This window comes from Amphiura filiformis, chromosome 1 (assembly GCF_039555335.1).
Source record: "Amphiura filiformis chromosome 1, Afil_fr2py, whole genome shotgun sequence".
Taxonomy (NCBI): domain Eukaryota; kingdom Metazoa; phylum Echinodermata; class Ophiuroidea; order Amphilepidida; family Amphiuridae; genus Amphiura; species Amphiura filiformis.
In genome coordinates, this window is record NC_092628.1 from 4,079,027 (window position 1) to 4,099,562 (window position 20,536).

At 38.2% G+C, this 20,536-nt stretch overlaps 1 protein-coding gene and 1 long non-coding RNA gene across 2 annotated transcripts in view; both read right to left on the reverse strand.

Annotated features, from left to right (window-relative positions):
• The window catches only part of LOC140169671 (mediator of RNA polymerase II transcription subunit 29-like), an 89,949-nt gene that overhangs the window by 33,367 nt on the left and 36,046 nt on the right, over positions 1–20,536 (reverse strand). The window lies entirely within an intron of this gene.
• Positions 10,473–18,728, reverse strand: LOC140169666 (uncharacterized). Its single transcript, XR_011861379.1, has 3 exons — positions 18,236–18,728; positions 15,904–16,015; positions 10,473–13,897 (listed from the first exon to the last, which is right to left on the reverse strand). It is a non-coding gene; the product is annotated as an uncharacterized lncRNA (long non-coding RNA).

The following is a 20,536-nucleotide window of genomic DNA, read 5'->3' on the forward strand; positions in this document are numbered from 1 at the left end:
TTAGCATCAATTTGCACTATTATGATACAATATTATGAAAAACTATAGCATGCACAGGGAGAGCATGAAAATGGCACTACGTCATTCAAGTTGAAATCCATACACCCCCTATGGAAGACATGACCTTAATCTTCCACACACGGAGTATCAATCTCAAATGGGTCACCTAAGCAGTGACTCCATTTGAAATCTACACCCCTGTGTCGGAGAATAAGGGGATCACAGTCTTCCATAGGGTGTGTAAGGATTTCAGACAATAACACATGGCAGCCAGTTAATGGATACATAGCTGTTTGCATCTTTTCATAGGCATGTCCATACAGAGGGCTTTTTGCCAAAGCAACATGGTTCTTTAAGCAGAAACTTTGGAGAAATCCACAGTGTGAAATGTCTTGTGGATTCCAATCCCTATGCCAGGGGGGGGGGCACATCAAAAATTAAAAATTTTGGTGAGTATGTTCGCCCGCAATTTTGAGGTGGTGGGTCTTTGGGAGCTGACGATGTACCGGTGGGTCTTTTGGAGCTGCGAACCAGGCTGTGAACAAGTAAAATGGGGACTTTTGGAGCTGCGAACAGTCAAAATCAAGGATCTTTCTTAGTTTTTTGGTTGGAAATCTCCTGAAAAAACCAGAAATATGAGGAATGAGCAACTTTGGAGTCTTTTAGAGCTGAAATGACTAATATCAAGGGTCTTTCAGAGCTCTATTTTGGTCAAATACATGGGGTCTTTCGGAGCTGCAAAATCCAAAAAGGGGGGTCTTTCCAGGGGAGCATACCTGTACAGTGGCGTAGATTTCTTTTTGACATTGGGGGGGATGGTGTGGAGCATCCCCCCCTGGCAAAATATTGGGGGGGGGATAAATCCCCCCCATCCCCCTGGGATCTACGCCTATGTACCTGTATGGTCATTTGTGTTAAGTGCCCCCCCTCCCCGGTCCCTACGTTTGTCCCCAAATTTCACTTCAAGAAAGTTAGGGAATTTTGTGACATCCTAAGTGATCCTCGAGTGCTACTGCAGTGTGAACAAGCCATTTTGCAATTCTCGGAGCTTAACCTAACCTATGACCTTGGTTTAATTATATTTAAAACCATAATAAGTGATTTGCTCCAGAGTGACGCCCTCAATTTCTCTTGAATTTCTACTTTTTGCATGAATGTAATGCCCATTGGTGTATGTGAAAGACTAAGCCTGAAGTTCTTTAATTACAGTAAATTTCAGTTTTTATATGTGGAGACCTCAAGGTTTATTAAAAGGGGACAATGTGATCAGTGAAAACTAACATTTAATTAGGAATCTATTCTTTATGCAATTCACTCCTCTTTAATATTATTGCTTTGATATGATTTAATTCGGGTGCCTGGTCACTAGAGAGGTCAAAGTAAGCTTCCAGTTGAAATCAGGCGCAGCATCGTCATCGCAAAACTCAAGGATTCCTGTCTTAATGACGTCGTGTGGCCATGCAGTCAGGGATTGACTTAGAAATCGCAATTCTCAAGTACGCCACCCTCGTCTGAACACACCTTATATATATTACATAAATGACATGACAAATACATTACTAGACATCAATTGTTAACACTGTCTCGACTAAGGAGATTCATGTTTAAATCACAATAAACCTCTTTATATTACTTGATTTCTAATTAGGCCCGATACTCACTCAAATCACAAACTTACTATAAATGGATTCTGCTTTTAATTCAATTCACTTTATTTCTCAAGTAAATCACATCACTTGACTTGATGTCTAAATCAATACACATGGAGCCACTATGGCTAGCTGGAAGAACACTTAATCGGTGCTGCACCTGAAAAATGTTTTTCCAAGTACAATTTTAATGTGAATATGCATACATATCCATACCATATATTGTTTGGCATGTCAAGGAAGTTTTCCTAGGTATCATGATCAGACCTCGGAGGGGGCACTCACATGTAAAGGTGGTATGAGTATATACATGTATGTGCGACTGTCAAGGGTCCCTAGCTTTTTCCATGCTCTCTGGCAGTTCCCTAAGACCCACATTTGCATCATGCTCTAGTTCTTTAGCCTCAAACTCTGACAATTGCTTTCAATTGGAAAATATAGAATTTGTTGGCTCCATATAATTTGGCCCAAGCTAAGAATTAGACCCATCAGTAAAAACGTTGGAATTTCAGTACAGCAAGCCCCTATTATAGCTTATTTTGCCGGAAAATCAGTTCTTAGTACGGTACCCAAAGGTCAGCACTCCGCGCGCTGCTATCCCGTACTAAAATTTAAGTTGAGTGCCCCCGGGAGCAGACATTGCTATATTCTGATTTGTGCAAATATCTAAACTTATTTATGCTATTTTAATTTAATATACAGAAAAATGCTGTTGAGTGTGGCAGAACTAAGATAAAATTATTTCAAGCACTTACTGTTGTTGTTGCATTGAAAGCTATGACCACATTGAGCTGCCAGTTACTTTCAAAACTGCAGACTGAACCTACAGCCTGTCCTGGTACTATTGGTCTACTTATATCTAACACTACTAAATGTCAGTCTCATGCATAGCTTTGTGTACAAATAAAAAGGTGTCTGTTTTTCTGCGCCTGGGACCAACTAGAGAAGCTCAAGTTTTTAGCAACACTTATGACAGTTGACTCATTTTCTGATCACTGGAACTCAGTGTCCATGGTGCCTTGACACCTTGGTCTGGGGCGGACATTTTAAAAATGAATTTAGGAGAGCAGCAACGGCATCACTTGCATTACATTCCAGATGTTAAATCTACATCATATGCAAAATTTGAGGAAATTCATTGCGAGTCCGTTTTATTTTAGGGCCATTTGTCTATAACTGGTCTTTACATGTAGCCCTATGGAGAGAGTGCCCGTTGAGGGCGCTATAACCCCCATTTTAGGAACAGGGGGGAAGGAGGATTATGGCCTGTTGACTAACTGAATACTACTATCGCGGATTCAGGGAAATATGATTGCCCAAATACGGAAATTAACGTGGTGTAGGGATTTTTTGAGCACCGTCGTTAGAAATATAAAAACAAAGAGAAACATAGACATTCATTTGATCTGCCCCATTTCATTACATTCTGAAATGATTCTAAATTAAAACCATAGGAAGAAAAAAATAAAATCTAAATTTTAGCCATATATATTCCAGTATCTATGGGCCATTTTCTAGAAAATTAAGCTTTTGTAATAACCTCATGGCGTCAAAGTTCACTCACAGGTCCGGTCAATGTTGCTATGTAAGCGATCCGTTGAGTCTGTTATTGAGGCTGTAAATTGTGTCGATATCGATTACCCGGCAGCAGGCGGCGTTACGCAGGAACCTGAATCTCGACCTACTCCCTAAAATCTTTATCACGTAATGAATACGGAATAAATCACAAACATTAGGGGACTAGATCGGGTTGGAGGTTATTGCGGATCCTTCATCAGTTTTCGGCTGTGATATTCATGTAGGGTCCTATATCATAATTAGGCCTATCATAAATCATATTACATTACTTTTTAGGGGAGTTCTTGAATTCTATCTTATTTATTTATTATATATTTTATTCATAATCCAGGGTAGCACAATTCAACCAAATAGCTGGTCTAACGGGGCCCTGCGATACATTTACACAACATTTAAAATGCAACAATTTATCAACATGCAATTTATATAAAATAGGCCTAGCCGGACTGTTACAGTAGGCCTATACAGAAATGCATACAATTTTCAAAGTAAATAAAACACATCATTAACAAGTACATGCTCAGAATCTTGGATTCTTGGCCTATACCTCCACATCAGTAGGCATAGGCCTACTCCCTGTACTAGCTGTAGAAGTATTAACCGGAGGTGGAGGGGGTGCAGACCATGAATAGGCCTAGGCCTATATAGGGGTCATAAAAATATGGGGAAGGGGCGATTTTGCACTAAAATGGGAGGTCTTGATAGCCTATTTGGGATTGGTACTAGGCCTATAATTGGCCTAGGTCTAAATATTGTTTGAAAAATTAGTTGATTTACAATCAAAAGGCCTACAAAACTTTCGCGCGCTTTCCAAATGGACTTTAGGCTTAGGCCTAAGGGAACAAAGGAGACCCGTAGGCCTATTATAGTTCAGATGTTTAATTATATAGGCCTAGGAATATAATTAAACACCTGAACTTTGTGGAATCTAGGTCTATTATAGGCCTAGGTAGGCCTATAGGGGCCTAATAATTAAGCGGGAATTAAGCGCCTGAACTTTGTGGAATCATTTGTGCTTGGAAGGGGTGTCATAACAATTTTCAACTAGAGATAAGGAGTTTCATGGGGGCCGTAATTTGTTTTAACCGGTTATTGTCTCTGGTCACTGACACATTTTGGGATTTTGGGCCAGAAATGGTGCAATTTGCTCATAGGGCCATTGCATTGTATTTGAACGATTTATAAAAATAATCTATAGGCCTAAGCCTACCACTCATGTCCCCTCTCCCGGTGTGGATGAAAAACTGATAATCTAAATCTCAAAAATGGGGGCCGAGCAAAACATAGGCCTATTGCAATGTTTCCGTGCTGTTATAGGTGCCATGCCCCATAAATGTGTGCCAAAAGTTTCCCCCCTCTTTTCAACCTGCCAATAATTCCCCCCCCCCCCTTTTTTCTTGCCAAACAAACCCACACCCCCTCCATTTTATCCTTCCCATGGCTCATAATTGCATAGAGCCCCTAACCATTTGTTTGTTATTTCTACTTGGAGCGATGTATTAGGGATCAAATCAAAACTCGACCGCCGGTTGCCCGCCGATTCCGGGCGGTTCCGGGCGGTTGGCAGAGGTCATTGGTATATGAATATTCAAGAATGCATGAGTAGCAACCGCCGGTTGGTTTAAGCACATAACCGGAGAGATTAACAAAATGTCGATATGTTTATTTCGCGATCACAATAGCGCATACTTGAAATTTCACGGTCACAATAGCCATGATAGCCCATACTTTCAAAGTACTGCACGATGATCGATTTTTCTTAGTCGCGTGTCTATTGACTTGTCACCAAAGCAAATTAATTTTGGAAATGATTTCTTGTTTATGGTTAAAATTGCTTGAATATATCACTATTGTTTTAATCAGTTAATTTAAGTTCAGAACAGTGTTTCAATGATTTCTATAGGTTAAGTAATTTAGAAGTTGTGAATTTATTATTTTGTGAATCACATAGGCCTGTATTGGTGATGGACAATTATACGAAAGGTCATTAGTTCAAAACTGCCTCCAGAAGATATGATGCGGGCATAAATCACAAAAGAAATCCCCAGTTGAAGTGATATTGATTGACTAATTTGCTTTGTACTTCAACTGGTGATTTCTTTTGTGATTTATGCAAAAAAATGTAACTTCAATACTAAAATGAACAAAATTGAGGACAACTTGCCAAAGGAAGATGCATAGGCCTTTTACAACTATTGGTTTTATTTTAGTCCCGGTACAGTCTGCCGCCTGGACAACCAATTCTTTAGAAATGCTTAGTCGCGCTAAAAGTCGATCGATACATGTAAAAATCAGCACAATTCAGAGATACACCTTTTTGCTATGAAATTAATTTTCTCGGTCAAATATAAAGCAATATTTTTTTTTTTTTTCTTCAGTAATGTCAGTTAAAAACTTGGTGCTTGGATATACATTTTTTTAAATCCTGGTGTTAAAATTAAGCATCAAATTGTGTCTTTTAGTGTGATATTTTTGATTTTTATAGGCCTTGAATTAGCCACGAGCTTTTTACGGAATTCATGTTTTAGTGTCTCAAACTAACATAGTTTGCTAAAGAAAGATATTTCCCACCTCTGTAAAGCACATCGTGTGGGTCTATATGTTATAGTTTTGTCAGAATTTCCGTTTTTGTTTTACCCTTTTTCCATTCAGTCTCCGAAAATGTCAAACTAAGTAAAAGTAGGCAATGGTGAGTACTTTTATCTCGAGAGCAACCAGCTGAAATAGTCGATATTTCCTTTGTTGTTATCCAGGTCAATTTTTCATTGAAAGCCAATTGCCCGACCAGCGATTAAATCCCCAATTGGGTGTTCTGGTTAAACATGATCAGTAGGAGCGCTATAGGTCTGGGAATTTCTTTGCTATATTGAAGTTCTGGCAACACTATAGCCATGCCGGTATTCCTATTAAACCCAGGGATATCGATCCACAATGCTAGTACTAGCCTTTAGATTTCACGTGTTGATTTAGAAATTTTGTCAGCCGACAGTGAAAGATGGTGAAATCAAAACGGAAATTCTGACAAAACTATGATATATAGCTCACGGTGATGTGCTTTAGAAAGTTGGGGAAAATCCTTCATTAGCGAACTATATTACTTTGAAAAGCTAAAAGGTTGATCCAAGAAAAAGCTCATGGGCGAGCTGAAGCCTATAAAAATCGAATATCTTACACTAAATGACTGAATTTCAGGCCTAAGTTTAACACCAGGATTTTAAAAAAATCAGTATCAAGCATTATAGTTTTTCCAGCCATTTACTGAAAAAATGAAAATTATTGCTTTTCATTTGGCTGAGAAAAAATTTTTACACTGAAAAGGTGTAACTCAAAATTTTGCTCATTTCAACACCAATTTCGATCGTTTGTATTGCCTCATTAAATGACTGAGTGAGCCTTGCAGAACAAAAGAATCCGTTGTGCAGGTAGCTGACTGGGTAGGCTTATTTTGATCCACCTAAAGAGTATTATATCAGAGGAGCTGATCTAACACTCCCGACACACCCCTAAACAGGCAAAATTGTATTGAAATCAGTCTTTTTGAAGGAAACAAACACACTATCTGTGGTCATCTTATGACTCCCTACATTTTGGTCATCAAAATTTTTATGACCCCCCCACCCCATTTTTCTTTCCAAACATTTATGACCCCTCCCCCTCTCGTATATTTGGGACACCTCTCCCCCCTTCCGAAGAAAATGATAGCCCAAATGGTACAAAATGGGGTTGATTTTGGGTCTAAAATAGACCAAAAGGAAGATTTTGTAACAACTTTTCTGACGACTGAGCAGGAGAGGGGAATGACTTGCCACCCTGCCCCATGGCTAATCTCCATTGGTGCTGATGACGGGCGGGGTGCCGAGGGGTGATGGGATTCGCATACATTTTGTCGATCTTGCAAAATCATTAGTTCTTCTTGCACATCACCTCAACGAGCCTGGTCAACATCATTGTAGGCCCAATATACCAGCCTAATGGCCTAGGCCTATATTACGAACTTAGTGTAGTTTTTATCCCCCTCTCTCTCATGTGATTTGAGAGACACATCTCATACTCTCACCCCTTTTCCACCTCTCCCCATCCTCCATCTCCCTGTTCCTCTCCCCTCTCTCTTACCCTTCTTTCTCCCTTTCTGTCTTGTTTTTTCTCTCTTTTCCCTTTCTTAGTGTGTTACCCTTGCGTTTTAAAACATGCAGAATTTCGTGATCGCGATTATCCCCTCGGAAATGAAACCTGTCACGATGTAAAATAATTAGAAATAAATAGACCAGGTCTCTGTTTATATTTTATCAAAATAAAATGCTAAAAGTAGCTATATTGATTGAGAAGAACTCCGAGAAGGAAAATCGATTATTCCTATTGTACTAAATTTGAAAAGAAACCACTTGAAATCACTCCACTCATTCACTTTCGATGATACCAACCGCCATATGAGCCAGAGTGTGACGACTGACCTCATTACTGTGTATAATTTAGAACCGGACGGAACCGCCCGGAACCGGCGGGCAACCGGCGGTCGAGTTTTGATTTGATCCCTTAAGTAATTATCATAATCGGCTCGGGTATCTGGAGAAAGGAAGATTGGGATGGGGACCCGGGATGGGGACAAGTTTTGCCGAGAATAAGTTTGGTATAGGCCTATGAATAGGGATGGGGTATGAACGTTTGGACATTATTTATTTTTGGACATTCAGTGGCGTGCCGTGGCGGTTTCAGGCGCTAAGCGCCCTAAAAGGCGCATTTTGATGTATAGTGCCATTTTTTTCAAAAATTTTTATGCTTTATCAAATTTTTCCGCCCTTTTTGTATTTACTAATTCTTTTTACCGCCCACTTCGTTTTTGCCGCCTTCTTCTTCCGCCGCCTTCATTTTACCGCCCCTGCTTTTACCCGGGGCTGGCGCCTAAAGCCCCCCAAAAAAATACGCGCGCATGACATTAGAGCACATCATACATCGAATTGCATTCTGAATACGAAGAATGTCTTTCTGATATCAAATAATTTTGATTTTTTTGAAATTCGCAAAGGAATACACATTTTATGGCAAATGATTAAAATTTGTAATTAAACAGTACTCAAGTAAACTTTATAAATCTGATGATTTATGCCCCCCCCCCCCCATGGATTCATTCAGCGAAACCTGTCAAGCTTTTGGTTAAACAGCAGCCTAAATAAATTGGGCAAAATTTGGGGAAAATTGCACAATTCTGGTTGACTCAAAAGGATAATTTGGTGAGAGCTTATCTAACATTAGTTCAAAACTATTTGAGCGGGGCACTGGGTGACAGCAAACAAAAATGTGGGTCAATTAGCCACTTGCAGTTCCGCCATTATGCACTATGTGCGGGGAGAGCCTCGAACTGGCAGCATACATGAATGGGAATTGAACCAGTCATATAACATTCTGTGTAAGGTTACGTAATTCTTCCTTTCATGTATGCTGCCAGTTCGAGGCTCTCCCGCATATAGTGCATAATGGCGGAACCGTGCAAGTGGCGAATAGGCCACACATCACCGTCACCTATTTCAGGGAGTGCCCCCATATCAGTGATTGTCCCCGCATTGTTCTACAAAATATTAAAGCGGCTCGTGCATTGATTTGAAAGGCCTACAACAAAATCATATCTAGTGATTAACCTCTAACATGTCTAATTTTGGAGAGTTCTACTAGCCATGAGACAATTACTATTAATGATCTGTAACACATGCTTTTTTATTAATATTATTTATTGTTCACATTGTAGCTTTTCATGATTTTTACAAATTTCAATATTTATGACAATATCAAGTATAACATATTTTATTATTGTATGTACACTAGAAAATTTTTAATAATGATAAAACGAGATTCGAATAATTATTCGTACAGACCGAAAATTGAAAAAAATTGAAATGTCAGATAAAAATGCAATTATTGGAAAGCCTGACACTTGACTCGTTTCAGTCTCCCATTTGTTTTTATCAGTCGAGATACAATACATGGCAGATTGGTTTGTGTGGTGCTGGGACCATGTATCAAAATGATTGGTACCATCAGTTTATGGATGAGTCTGACACATCAACATTTAACTTGAGATCCAAATAATTTGAAAATTAACTGACATAAAAAGTCATAAACTATACATTCTGGACATTTCAAGAGTTTCCAAAGTTGCATTTGGAAAAGGCAGGCTGTTCGATAAATATCCAAATTGACGGGTACCACATTTTGATAGAGCCTGTCGTGTGGGCCCTGTTCTCACCAATGGTCAAATCATCAACATTACTTCCAAACTTCTGTAGAGTTAGACCATCCAAGGCATCATCATTGATCACTAATCTTGCCGTAAAATGGAATGAACAGGACCAATGGCATTGCCTTGAGGAACACCTTACACCACCATTGTCTTAATATGAAGTTGTAAGTTTTTTATTTTTTTTTATTTATACACTTGGATTTGCCTTCCAACATTTTGTAAATGGCTGTTTTTGCTGTATGTTTTGCAACAGACTTGTAGTTGAGTCACTAAACTTGAGTCTCGGGTATTCTTGAGGTTGAGACAAGTCTTTTGGTCTGAAAATTGAGAAGAATCATAACATATTTAGTGAAGGCATAGACTTTGTGCTGAAATGCATATTTTCCAAACTTGGACTTTTCAACAACAAAAATTGACATAAGGCACTATAAATGGTACATTACAAACATTAATACAATGTATTTTCATTTTGTAAACATTTCACAACCACATCAACTTACAGGTTTAATTTTAATTATTGCTACTACATAATTATCAGACTTGTACATGAGTCCACTTCATTCAAGTCTGAGCGAGCCAGTCCATTTATATTTGAGTCAGAGCCAACTTCAGGTCCAAAAAGCTATGACCTACACCGCACAGTTGACACTTCAAAAACTCAACCTATAACAAGAATACAAACAACAACTAAATGTACAAAACAACCATGATAATTAGTAGAGAGGCCACATTTTTTGTACATTATTTTTTAGACAAAGGTGCCAGCCAGGTTAGAATTAACCATTAGGCTGACGAAAAAAGAAACCCTGTTCTCGGGCGAACAGACCTTTCAAGTAGGGTCGGTCGGTCTGCCTTTTTTTTTTTTTTTTTTTTTTTGGAAATGACCCAAAAAATCCCCAAACTCTTTTAATAATTTGCAATTTGAGAAAAAAAAAAAATAAATAAAAATAAAAAACATTTTTGTTCCTGAAATTTCCGAAATTTGGGTCAGCATTCATTTGTACAAGAAATTTTTTTTCAGTTTGTTCAAAATCTGGGTCGGTCGGGCCCGTAGAACAGGGTTTTCTTTTTTTTGTTGCCTTAGAGACTCATCCTTCTGTTTAACCCGGCTGGCATTTCCAAATGAGCTGAGATATATGGGTTGAAAAATGCAGTTTGTGAATTTGTTAGCTTTTTTTTTACCAAAAATGTCACTTTGAAAGTAAATATATATTCATATTTGTTATGAGAATACATGTCACACGTGTATTCAATATTTGTTAACAAAAAAATGCATCTTGATGCAACATTTTGGGAGAAATGCATTATTTTGATGAGTTTGCATAATTTTGACCAAAAAAAAAAAAGATATTTGAAATAAAAAGTATACCAATAGGCCCTACACTGGTATGAATGTGTACATCAAAAAAGTCAATAATGGCAACTTCCTGAAACCAAAGGTTTTTGACCTACATGTAAGACCTCTTGAAAATCAAATGTCAACATAAAATCATTTTGGGCAGTTTTGTCATCAAAAATCAACTGAAAAATGGTGGGAAACATGGTTGCTCCCGGGTTGCTATGGTAGCTGAACAACCTGTGACTTTTACAAATATCCTGAAATTGTGGTACCATTTTTAACATCAAGAAAATCAATTGTAGTTAGAGCTTTTGTATAAATTGTAGGCCTATAGCAACAAAACAAATTTTTAGCAATTTTCACCCAAAAATTGCACTGGCAATTTACAGCCCAAAACAAGCATTTTATGCCGACCTTTGATTTTCAAGAGGTCATAGGTCTAAAACATTTGGTTTCAGAAAGTTGCTACAATTGACTTCTTTGATGTACACATTCATATCAATACAGGTATACTTTTTACTTCAAACATCTTTAATTTTGTTTTTTCCATAATTTACCATTGTAAAATTAACTTTTTGGGTCAAAATTGTACAAAATCACCAAAATAATGTATTTCCCCCAACTATTACATCAAGATATATAGATGCAATTTTTCATTAACAAATGAAGAGCTTTGTTTCAAAACCCCTTACATCCACTTGCCCATTTTTGAGAATACATCAAAAAATCATCAAAAACAACCACTGATGTAAGCTGATATATGCGGGGTTGCAACAAAAGCAGTTTTTCCAGCTCATCCTACCCAAGCATCCCGCCAAAAACAGCTTTTGTTGAAAAACACCTATATATCAGTGATTATTTTGATGATTTTTTTATGTGTTCTCAAAATTGGGCAAGTGGATGTAAGGGGTTTTGAAACAAAGCTCTTCAAATATTGAATATATGTAGGGATGTAGCTACAGTGTGGGGTGGTGGGTGGCACTGTGGCAGAGCCCACCACTCAGTTTTGGAGCACACCAGTCAGCTGCAACTTTAGCACTGGAGGCCAACATTGCACTTTTTATTGGATTAGTCAAGAATTTGGTCCATTTTGGAAAAAAATTGCCAAATATGCAAGATTTTCATTAAATGCCACCCACAACAAAAACTATCCTAGCTACAACCCTGTACATCTGACATGTATAATTCTCCACAGCAAATATGAATTATGAAGTTCATACTTAATTTAGTTTCAAAGTTAAAGCTATTTTAATATTCACATTTTTGGTAAAAATGGTACTCACAAAAACTGCTTTTTTCAACACAAATATCGCAGCCCATGTCACTTTTCAGAAATAACAGCCAGGTAAAGTGATAAGATCGGAGTATGTAGATAAATTTTAACACCATTTAGAAGCATGAAAACCTCAAAATCACTGGCCTCTCTAAATCTCTTGTAACTTGTTCCCCGAATGGTTTGAAAAATAGGGATGGGCTATAGCCGAAGGTGGGCTTACCCGAGTGGTTACGGTAATATAACAATTAAAATTCACCTTTCACAAAATATCAATAGAAAATGTATGCTGAAGACCGAAGTTCTAGTTTGCCATTTTATTCAGCAAATATTCAGTTTACTTTTATTGCCTGAAAATTAATTTGTTATTGGTCGAAAAAAATATTGGTTCTCGTCCCCTCCAAATTGTTTAATTTATTTTTTTAAGACTTGGAATGCTTTAGAAAAATATTTTAGGTACAAACAAGTTTACTAGAGAACAAGGATCACTTCCAAGTTTTTTTGTGGTACTCTAGTGGCCGGGTTTGTCCCTCAGAATCTCACATTTGAAAAAAGAAAGAAACAGGGCCTCCTCCTTTCCTCGAGCACTGTTGGAAAAGACAGAAAACTACTAACAATGCTAATTTTACATTGAAGAAGAAAAACTAAACACCTCCCTCCCTGAATCCCTCATCAATTCATGAAAATCCTCTGGACGAGAACCAAAACATTAATTTTATATGGCCAAGTTATAATATTCATTTCTATCTCAAATTACATGATATGAAAGACAGCGGATATAACAGTTCATTGGCTTAGGAAGATTTTCAACATGGGGGGAGGCTGAAACTTGAAAAAAAATTGTTTGCCACACTGGGGGGTTTCGCAGTCAGAAAGACCCAAAAGGTCACAAAGACCCATTTTCCCTCTATTTTATCACAATGTTTTAACTTCACCTAGGTTTATTGGGGGCTGAAAGGTATTCCAGCCCTCACCAAATTTATTGAGGGGGCTGAGCCCCCAAGCCACCCCCTTCCTAAGCCTATGCAGTTCATGAATGTGTTACTAGTACAGTGTAGTATATCACAGACATAATGTATTATACTTTGTACTTATAAGATCATACTTTTTATGATACCATGTCCAAACATCTTGGACAAAAGTGCAGTGCATAGTGATTATGAATGAGTGATTTCACTGATTTGTGAACACACACCTCTAATGGTACATATACATACATGTATGCATCACAGTGCAGTGCCCTAATAAGTGTACATATAGCTCAAGAAACCATTAAAACCATGTATTTATAGATGTGGAAATAATTTTACATTATACAAGTTGGGTCAGGGGCGGACTTCATGTATTTTTGCAGAGCGGCGCTTGACTTGGCTCTAGCTCCCTCTATTGAAAATTCCTGGATCCGCCCCTGAGTCGGGTCAAATGGTCTTAGAGTCAAGTCCGAGTCACCAGAGTCTTGAGTGAAATCATTGAAGTCTTGAGGCAAGTCATTTGGAGTCGAGTCGAATCCAACTCAACTCAACTCCATGACTCGACTTGTTACAGGTCTTTTTTAGCAGTGCTCCTTCCCATTCAAAACAAACAAAGTTTAATGTTTAGGAAAGAGAACCATAATCTTTATACTGATTTCCAATTGTAGATCAGCGTTGTGGGTTGATTTGATCTTGGGCAACTAATGTCATAGGTGATTTCCACTCAGGTACGATATCCAATTGCCAGGAGTAGATGATGCTGGAGGGGGGGGGGCACAATTTTTCCGGGCCATCCGTCTCTGGTTTTTGTTTGTTGCTGTAGGCCAGTTTCTTCCAGACGTGCAAGTTCATATTCTGTAAAATGAAATAATTAAAGACAATACTGTGATACTTGTAATATTTGGCTATTCCAGTTGAAATCCATACACCCCTATGGAAGATATAGGTCACCAATTCAGGTAACCCTATTTGAAATTCATACTCACTCCTTGTCTGCCTCTTGGAAGATTAAAGTAATAATCAGGGGTGTGAGTGACCACAGATAAAAGAGTCTCAAAATTCTGAAATTTGGAAAGCTCCTATAGTTTTGTACCGAGGAAGTGCAGAAAAAAGAAATAAAAATCAAGATCAAAAAGTCTGAATTCAGATTTTAATCTGAACTCTCACACCCCTGAATAATGCGCAATTTCAATCATAGATTCTTATTTGCTCCCATACAATGTTAGTTTTCACTGATCACATTATGTCCCCTTTTAACTTCGAGCCAACAAATGAGGTAAAACAAAGAAAATTGCTATTTCATTCCAGTGCCTGTAATTATCATCAACTGGAATAGCCCATTGCAACAGTAAGGGACCGTTCACAAACACTTGTTAGGGGAGGCCTGATGCAAAAAGGGGGACCCTGAAAATTTGTGAACCTCCTAAGGGGGGGGGGCTGAAAAAAATGACCACAAATTTTCCTGGAAAAATTTAGTTTATATGCTTTTCTATGGGGTTGACTCATGATTTTCATGTCATAAAGGAGGGGGGGCCTGAAATTTTGAGGTCTGTAAAGGGGGGCCCAAAAAATTTTCGTGATGAAATTGACAAATTGTTTTGCATCAGGCCCCCCTTACAAGTGTTTGTGAACGGTGCCTAAGCTTACAAGAATGTTTTAAGAGCTAAACAATATTGTTACATGGAGAGCACACAACAACATTTCTATTACTGCTGTTTGTTTGTATGTTGCAGTATTTTGCGGCTTTCGCACTAGCCAACCACTTGTCCTGATCATCACGTAAAATCTGGTAAAATGGAACTACATGTAGGTGATGTGGACGGGCTGTCCACATCACACAATGCTACACAGCTTGTTCATCAATCGAATGAGGTGCCGAATTGATGGGTGCCGAATTGATGATGACATACTTCAATTGGCAATCAGAAGCATATACTTCCTGTTTACATGCCAAATTGTTTGTTACAGGCCAGTCGCAGAATTTTTTTTTTTTTTTTTTGGGGGGGTTTGTGGATTTGGAAAAAGTGGACTTTTTTCCAGGGTGAGTGAACCAAAAGTTGGATCTTTTTTAACCAAAAGAAAGCATTAAAAAAATCATTGTAAATTGGGATTCTAGTGACTTTTCCAAATTGAGGGGGGGGGGGTAAAAATGCTGTTTTGTCAAAATAAACATGTTGTTGCATCTTCCATTTATTTATTAGATGAAATCACAGTATTAAGGTTATTAATTATTTTAAACTGTTGTGATTTGGTAGTTCACAGCATCTTGCGAATGGTAGTGAGCTTTGGCAAAAACTGCATTGCTCAATTCATAGCGGCGTGTAGAAGAATTAAAATATCACAGATATACTTTTATAGGTGCTGCGGTTCTTGAGTTACGTTGTAAAGAGGGCTGAAACAACAACACTTTTGTAAAACGTAAATAACTCATTAATAATAATAAATTAAGCAAGTTTGCAAAGTATACGATTTGTAGAATGAACTTTTGCAAAACATCAAGGTATTAATTTTCAATAATATATTGATCCAGATAATGAAAATCAATTTTTAGGTTGCTTCGACCAACAATACCTCGTCTACCCTTAACAAATACCCTGAAATCAAATAAATATTACGGTACAAATTACAAACTTATACTATAGAAAAATTATAAATTATTGGACATCGTGGAACATACTCTTTGCGTGGCTGTGCGTAGTAAGCAGTTGTACGCAGATAGCCTTGCTAATATGGACGCGTAGAGTAGCGTTGTACATTGTATGTGCGTGTAGTTAGCATGATTAGTTGTGGTGTAACAAGCGTAGTTGAATGTTCCACCCACGATGTCTACGAATTTGATAATTTTTCTATAGAATACGTACCAGGTCTTTGTGCTATTTGTTCACTCTGTAGAATAGATTTAATCACATTCTCCTCACAACTGTGGCATGTGGCTAAAGTTGCTGCGTTCTGCAATAGTTCACACTAACCTAGCTGTTGGCAAAAGTACAAGAAACATGACTTCAGGTCAAGCTAAAAATCATATAAAAAACAAAAACCTTTTTAGTCCTAGCCCAATTTTAATAGTCGTTGAGTAGACCAGAGTCAGCACCTATGTTAGGCCTATATAGATTATAGATGCTATGACATGGGTCTAAAGAAATCCCAACTCACACTTGCGTAAATTCACATTAGGGTGCGCCAGTCACACAATACACAACACGGACGTTGTGTCCACGAAGCAGGAATCTCTGAGGTCTCTGGACTTAGGACCAGACTCTGGTGGGTTAAACCAGTTTTAGGGGGCCCCAACCATCCCACTTCCCTCAGAGATAGACTAATTAAAGCTTAATAAACGCGTATCACTTGTTGGGAGTGAAATAATTGTACAAAAGAATGCATGCGTACTGAGATGTTGATGCGTCTAATGCATGAACCCCGAAGGGGGAGTGCATTAGACAATGTTAGACGCATCAACATCTCAGTACAATTGCATTTAAGGGGGTACTACATGTACACCCCTGCCCAAATTTGTGCCTATTTTTGCATTTTTCTCACAAATTATAGCGCATTGGTGACAAGTAAGATGTGTATGTTATAGGGGCAAGGACTACAACTACTGCACTGGAAATTTTATTTCAGCCCAGACAACAGTTGTGGAGTTACAGTCAAAAATGAGGGAAAACCAATATTTGATCAATAAATCAATAACTGCTTGTCTTGAGTTGCTGAATTTTAAGTGCAGTAGTTGTAGTCCCTGCCCCTATAATATACATATCTTATTTGTCACCAATGCGCTATAATTTTTGAGAAAAATGCAAAAATAGGCACAAAATTGGCCAGGGGTGTAGTACCCCCTTAAGTGATTAAATACGCATTTTAACCTATTTCATACACATCTAAAAAATCCTGTAATTTTTGTAATTTTTATTAAAAAATTGTCATTAAGATGTTGGAAAATACAAACAAATCTTATGCCTTGACCAGCAAGAAAAATGAATGCGTCCGGAAGCACTGCGCGTACTTCGCAGAGTACGTGCCCTTACAATATTTATGCACAGCTAGTAATTGTGTTCTGTTTTCAAATTAAAAGAAGAAAATGTGATGTAAATTGAATTAAAATTTAAGTGAAATGTGATGTGGTTATGAATGAGGTTAATGAATAATGACTTTGCATAAGTTATTTTTCGGGTATTGTGAAATATCTTTGTGCTTTGGACCTCGGAATATCCCTCGGGGCGCGGTTCCAAAGCACAATGATTTCACAATACCCTCAAAACAACCGATGCGCAGTCATTAATCTCTAGACTAAGTGTTTATGGGTACATAGGCCTACACTCAAGTGTTTACGGATATATGCGCGCAAGTGAATATGGGTATGCACGCGCACATATATATGGGTAAGCACACATTTTTGTGTATGCATGTGCATGCGCAAGTGTTTGTTGACTACGCACACACAAGTGACTCCTCTTTGCAGGTGCACGTGCATGCAAATATTTTGCGGGTACCCACGCCGCACACAACTTGTTATGCTAGTGCTACTCACTGCAAGTGATATGCTAGCCCGAATGCAAAGCAAAGTTAAGGCAAGTCTAACATGCTATGCTAGAGAAATACTTCACTTTAGTTCAGAATCAGTCTTCAACACACCACTAAAGTAATATTCAGATTTCCTTTTACAATTAAGCGTACTGCTAGCCGTCCAGCGCGTATTTATTTTGCACACGGTCCAATGCACGCGCTTGACGTCGCGCGCGTATACGCGATGGTTATGCTGTCAAAGGAAATCTGAATATTACTTTATGTACTGTGGCTCAAGAGCCACGATTTATGGGCTGCAGGCAGTGACTTCTCATTTGAACCGTATGTGTCACGTGCGTAGACTAGTACAGCCATAAACACTTGCAAACGCATGTGCGTACCCATAAACAATTGCGTGTGTGCGTACCCATAAACTATTAAACACTTGTGTGCATACCAATAAACGCACACATGTGTGCGTACCCATATTAACACTTGGCTTGCAAACACATGCGCATGTGTAGTTTTTGTGTACTGTACCCATAAAACAGTTGCAAACGCATGTGCGTGCGTAGTTGCATACCCATGGCCATGCCAAGCAATCTCCCATTTCATGGTTTATTTTAGTCGAATGACGGAATCCCACCAGGTATATTATTCATTGTATATATTATATAGCTACTTACTTACCGAACATTCATGTCAGAAGTACTGTACTGTCATCATGATCAGCCATGCCGCCATCGCCATGATGGCCATGTCCATGCTGATTTTTAAGCCATTTCAAATGCAGCCATTGATGCATCGGTCGGCATCCTGGAATGGCCGGGGATCATGCATTTTGCTAGTCATTGCCATTGCAGTGATGGTTTGGTGTGCAAACATGCAATGCATGTGTCGTAGAGTCTTCTTCCTGGTCTTCTTCTGACATGTCTGATTAGCATTCAGTGTATGAGTATCTGGAACTCTTGCTGTTATCTCAACTAAAAATACACATAATCCATGCATGCAATAGCATAAATATGGGTATATTTCTGCACCATTGGCACCCTTGAGTATCGACGTAAACGTAAACCCCCGGCGTAAACCGTATTCACGCATTATGATCGCCATTGACAATGTTTTTATGCATGACAGCTCGACAGTCATGTTGCATGTCATTGAATTGTATTGAAATTGTATACTGAAAATTGTCAGTTGCCGGTTAAGCTTTCTGCAGTGATTTGACGACCTTTTATGGGCAAAATCTCTCAAAATCAAAGAGTTGCGGTGTGCCCATTTTGATCTATGTCCCAAAATCTTTACATATACGAAGTTTTAAGTCATGAACATCAGGCAATGTTGACTTTTTTTGGAATTTAAAAACTGTGTTTTCCAACGACAAAATGGCGGCGTTGTAACCAGAGTTTTTCCGATCCAGACCGGCCTGGCAAAATCTGATCACGATTATCGATTAGGACCAGGGAATAAATAAAGGGTTGCCAGTCATCAAGAAATCCTCCGTCCCCCCCTGTTTAGGAACAAAAATGTGATTTAAAAAAAACGGACTCATGCGAATTTTCTAAAATTTTCAGAGTATGTAGTATGAACATGTAGAAATATAATCAAGTAGTTGCCCTATCTGCTCTCCTCCAAAAAAATAAAAAGTCCTATACCTCAATGATAATGAAACCTAGGTGTTGAGCTCACATGAAGACAATGGGAATTCCCAGGTGGTGAATGACGTGCATTCTCTAAATTCAGTAAATTTCCATCGTCAACCGTGTAAATTGAATGGGATTATTTAAAAAAATTTTAAACGCTTGAAATATCACAAACAAATAGGCCTATTGTTAATAAATAATATAATTACAAGCTAAAACCATTGGGGTTCGATAATGAACCCCGCAAATTAACCGAGTATATGGAATTTATGCCATACAGCTGGGCGGTTTCACAAGTTGCCGGCTCTATCATGCCACTCGCCGCCTGGGAATTCCCACTCCAGTTTCCAGACAGAAAAGGGAAGACTAGTGGTTCTTAAAATAATTATATCATTAAACATACCAGCAAAATTTGCAGTTAAATGCTACATAATTCATTTGCTCTGGAAGCAGAAGCATACCAACTACCTACATGTATTCAGTAGTTTGTGAGGTAGTATAATTAGTCATTTCAAAATCTAATGAAGATTCTACTTCTGTGGCATAATTTCAGTGAAGTTCACGACTGTGCAAAGTTATCTATATGAAGTGAGAAAAAAGTGCATTTGCCCGATTGACGGGTTGTTGTTGATATAGAGCGTAAAATACCTCATGGTTGACTACTTTTGATGTGCTTGCTTGTCTGCCAGGGTGCAATGGTTGCGTCTATGCATACAAAACATGTTTATATGTCTGCCAGACAGCTTCACCCAATCTTAGTCCTTAATATGCGCTACTCTAGATTCCAGAAAATTGGCGGAAATAATTTTCCCAAATAAAAAATTTGTTGATGGAGGTATAATTTGTTTAGAGATTTAATAAAAATCTTCTATGCGCAGTGGTGGTGCAACAGGGGCGGAGGATGGGGACATGGGTAGAAATATCCTGAATCAGAACTTTTACCCCCCCCTCAGTAAAACCCAATACATGTATGTCCATGTCTTCAAGCAATTTTGCGCAAAATTGGTTGATTTTGCCTCCCCTGAAATTCACAACAAAAAAAAAAAAATTCTTGGTGCCACCACTGTCTGTGTTGTGTATCACTTTTTAAAGAACAGGTAAAAAGTTGTGAGTTCTTCCTGTATAGACTGTGTTTAGACTAACTACTATAAGACACAATTAGGACAAGTGTAATGGGTGTAATAATGTATTCAAATAAAACTACATGTATTTAATCAAAATACAGTAAAAAAATATTATCTACCTTCATTATTTTCAGTCATGAATAGAAAACCAATGTAACTAATACTGGAAATGGCACATAAAAGCATGCATAATCCCACTTACAATGCACTAGTCTCAGCCTTAG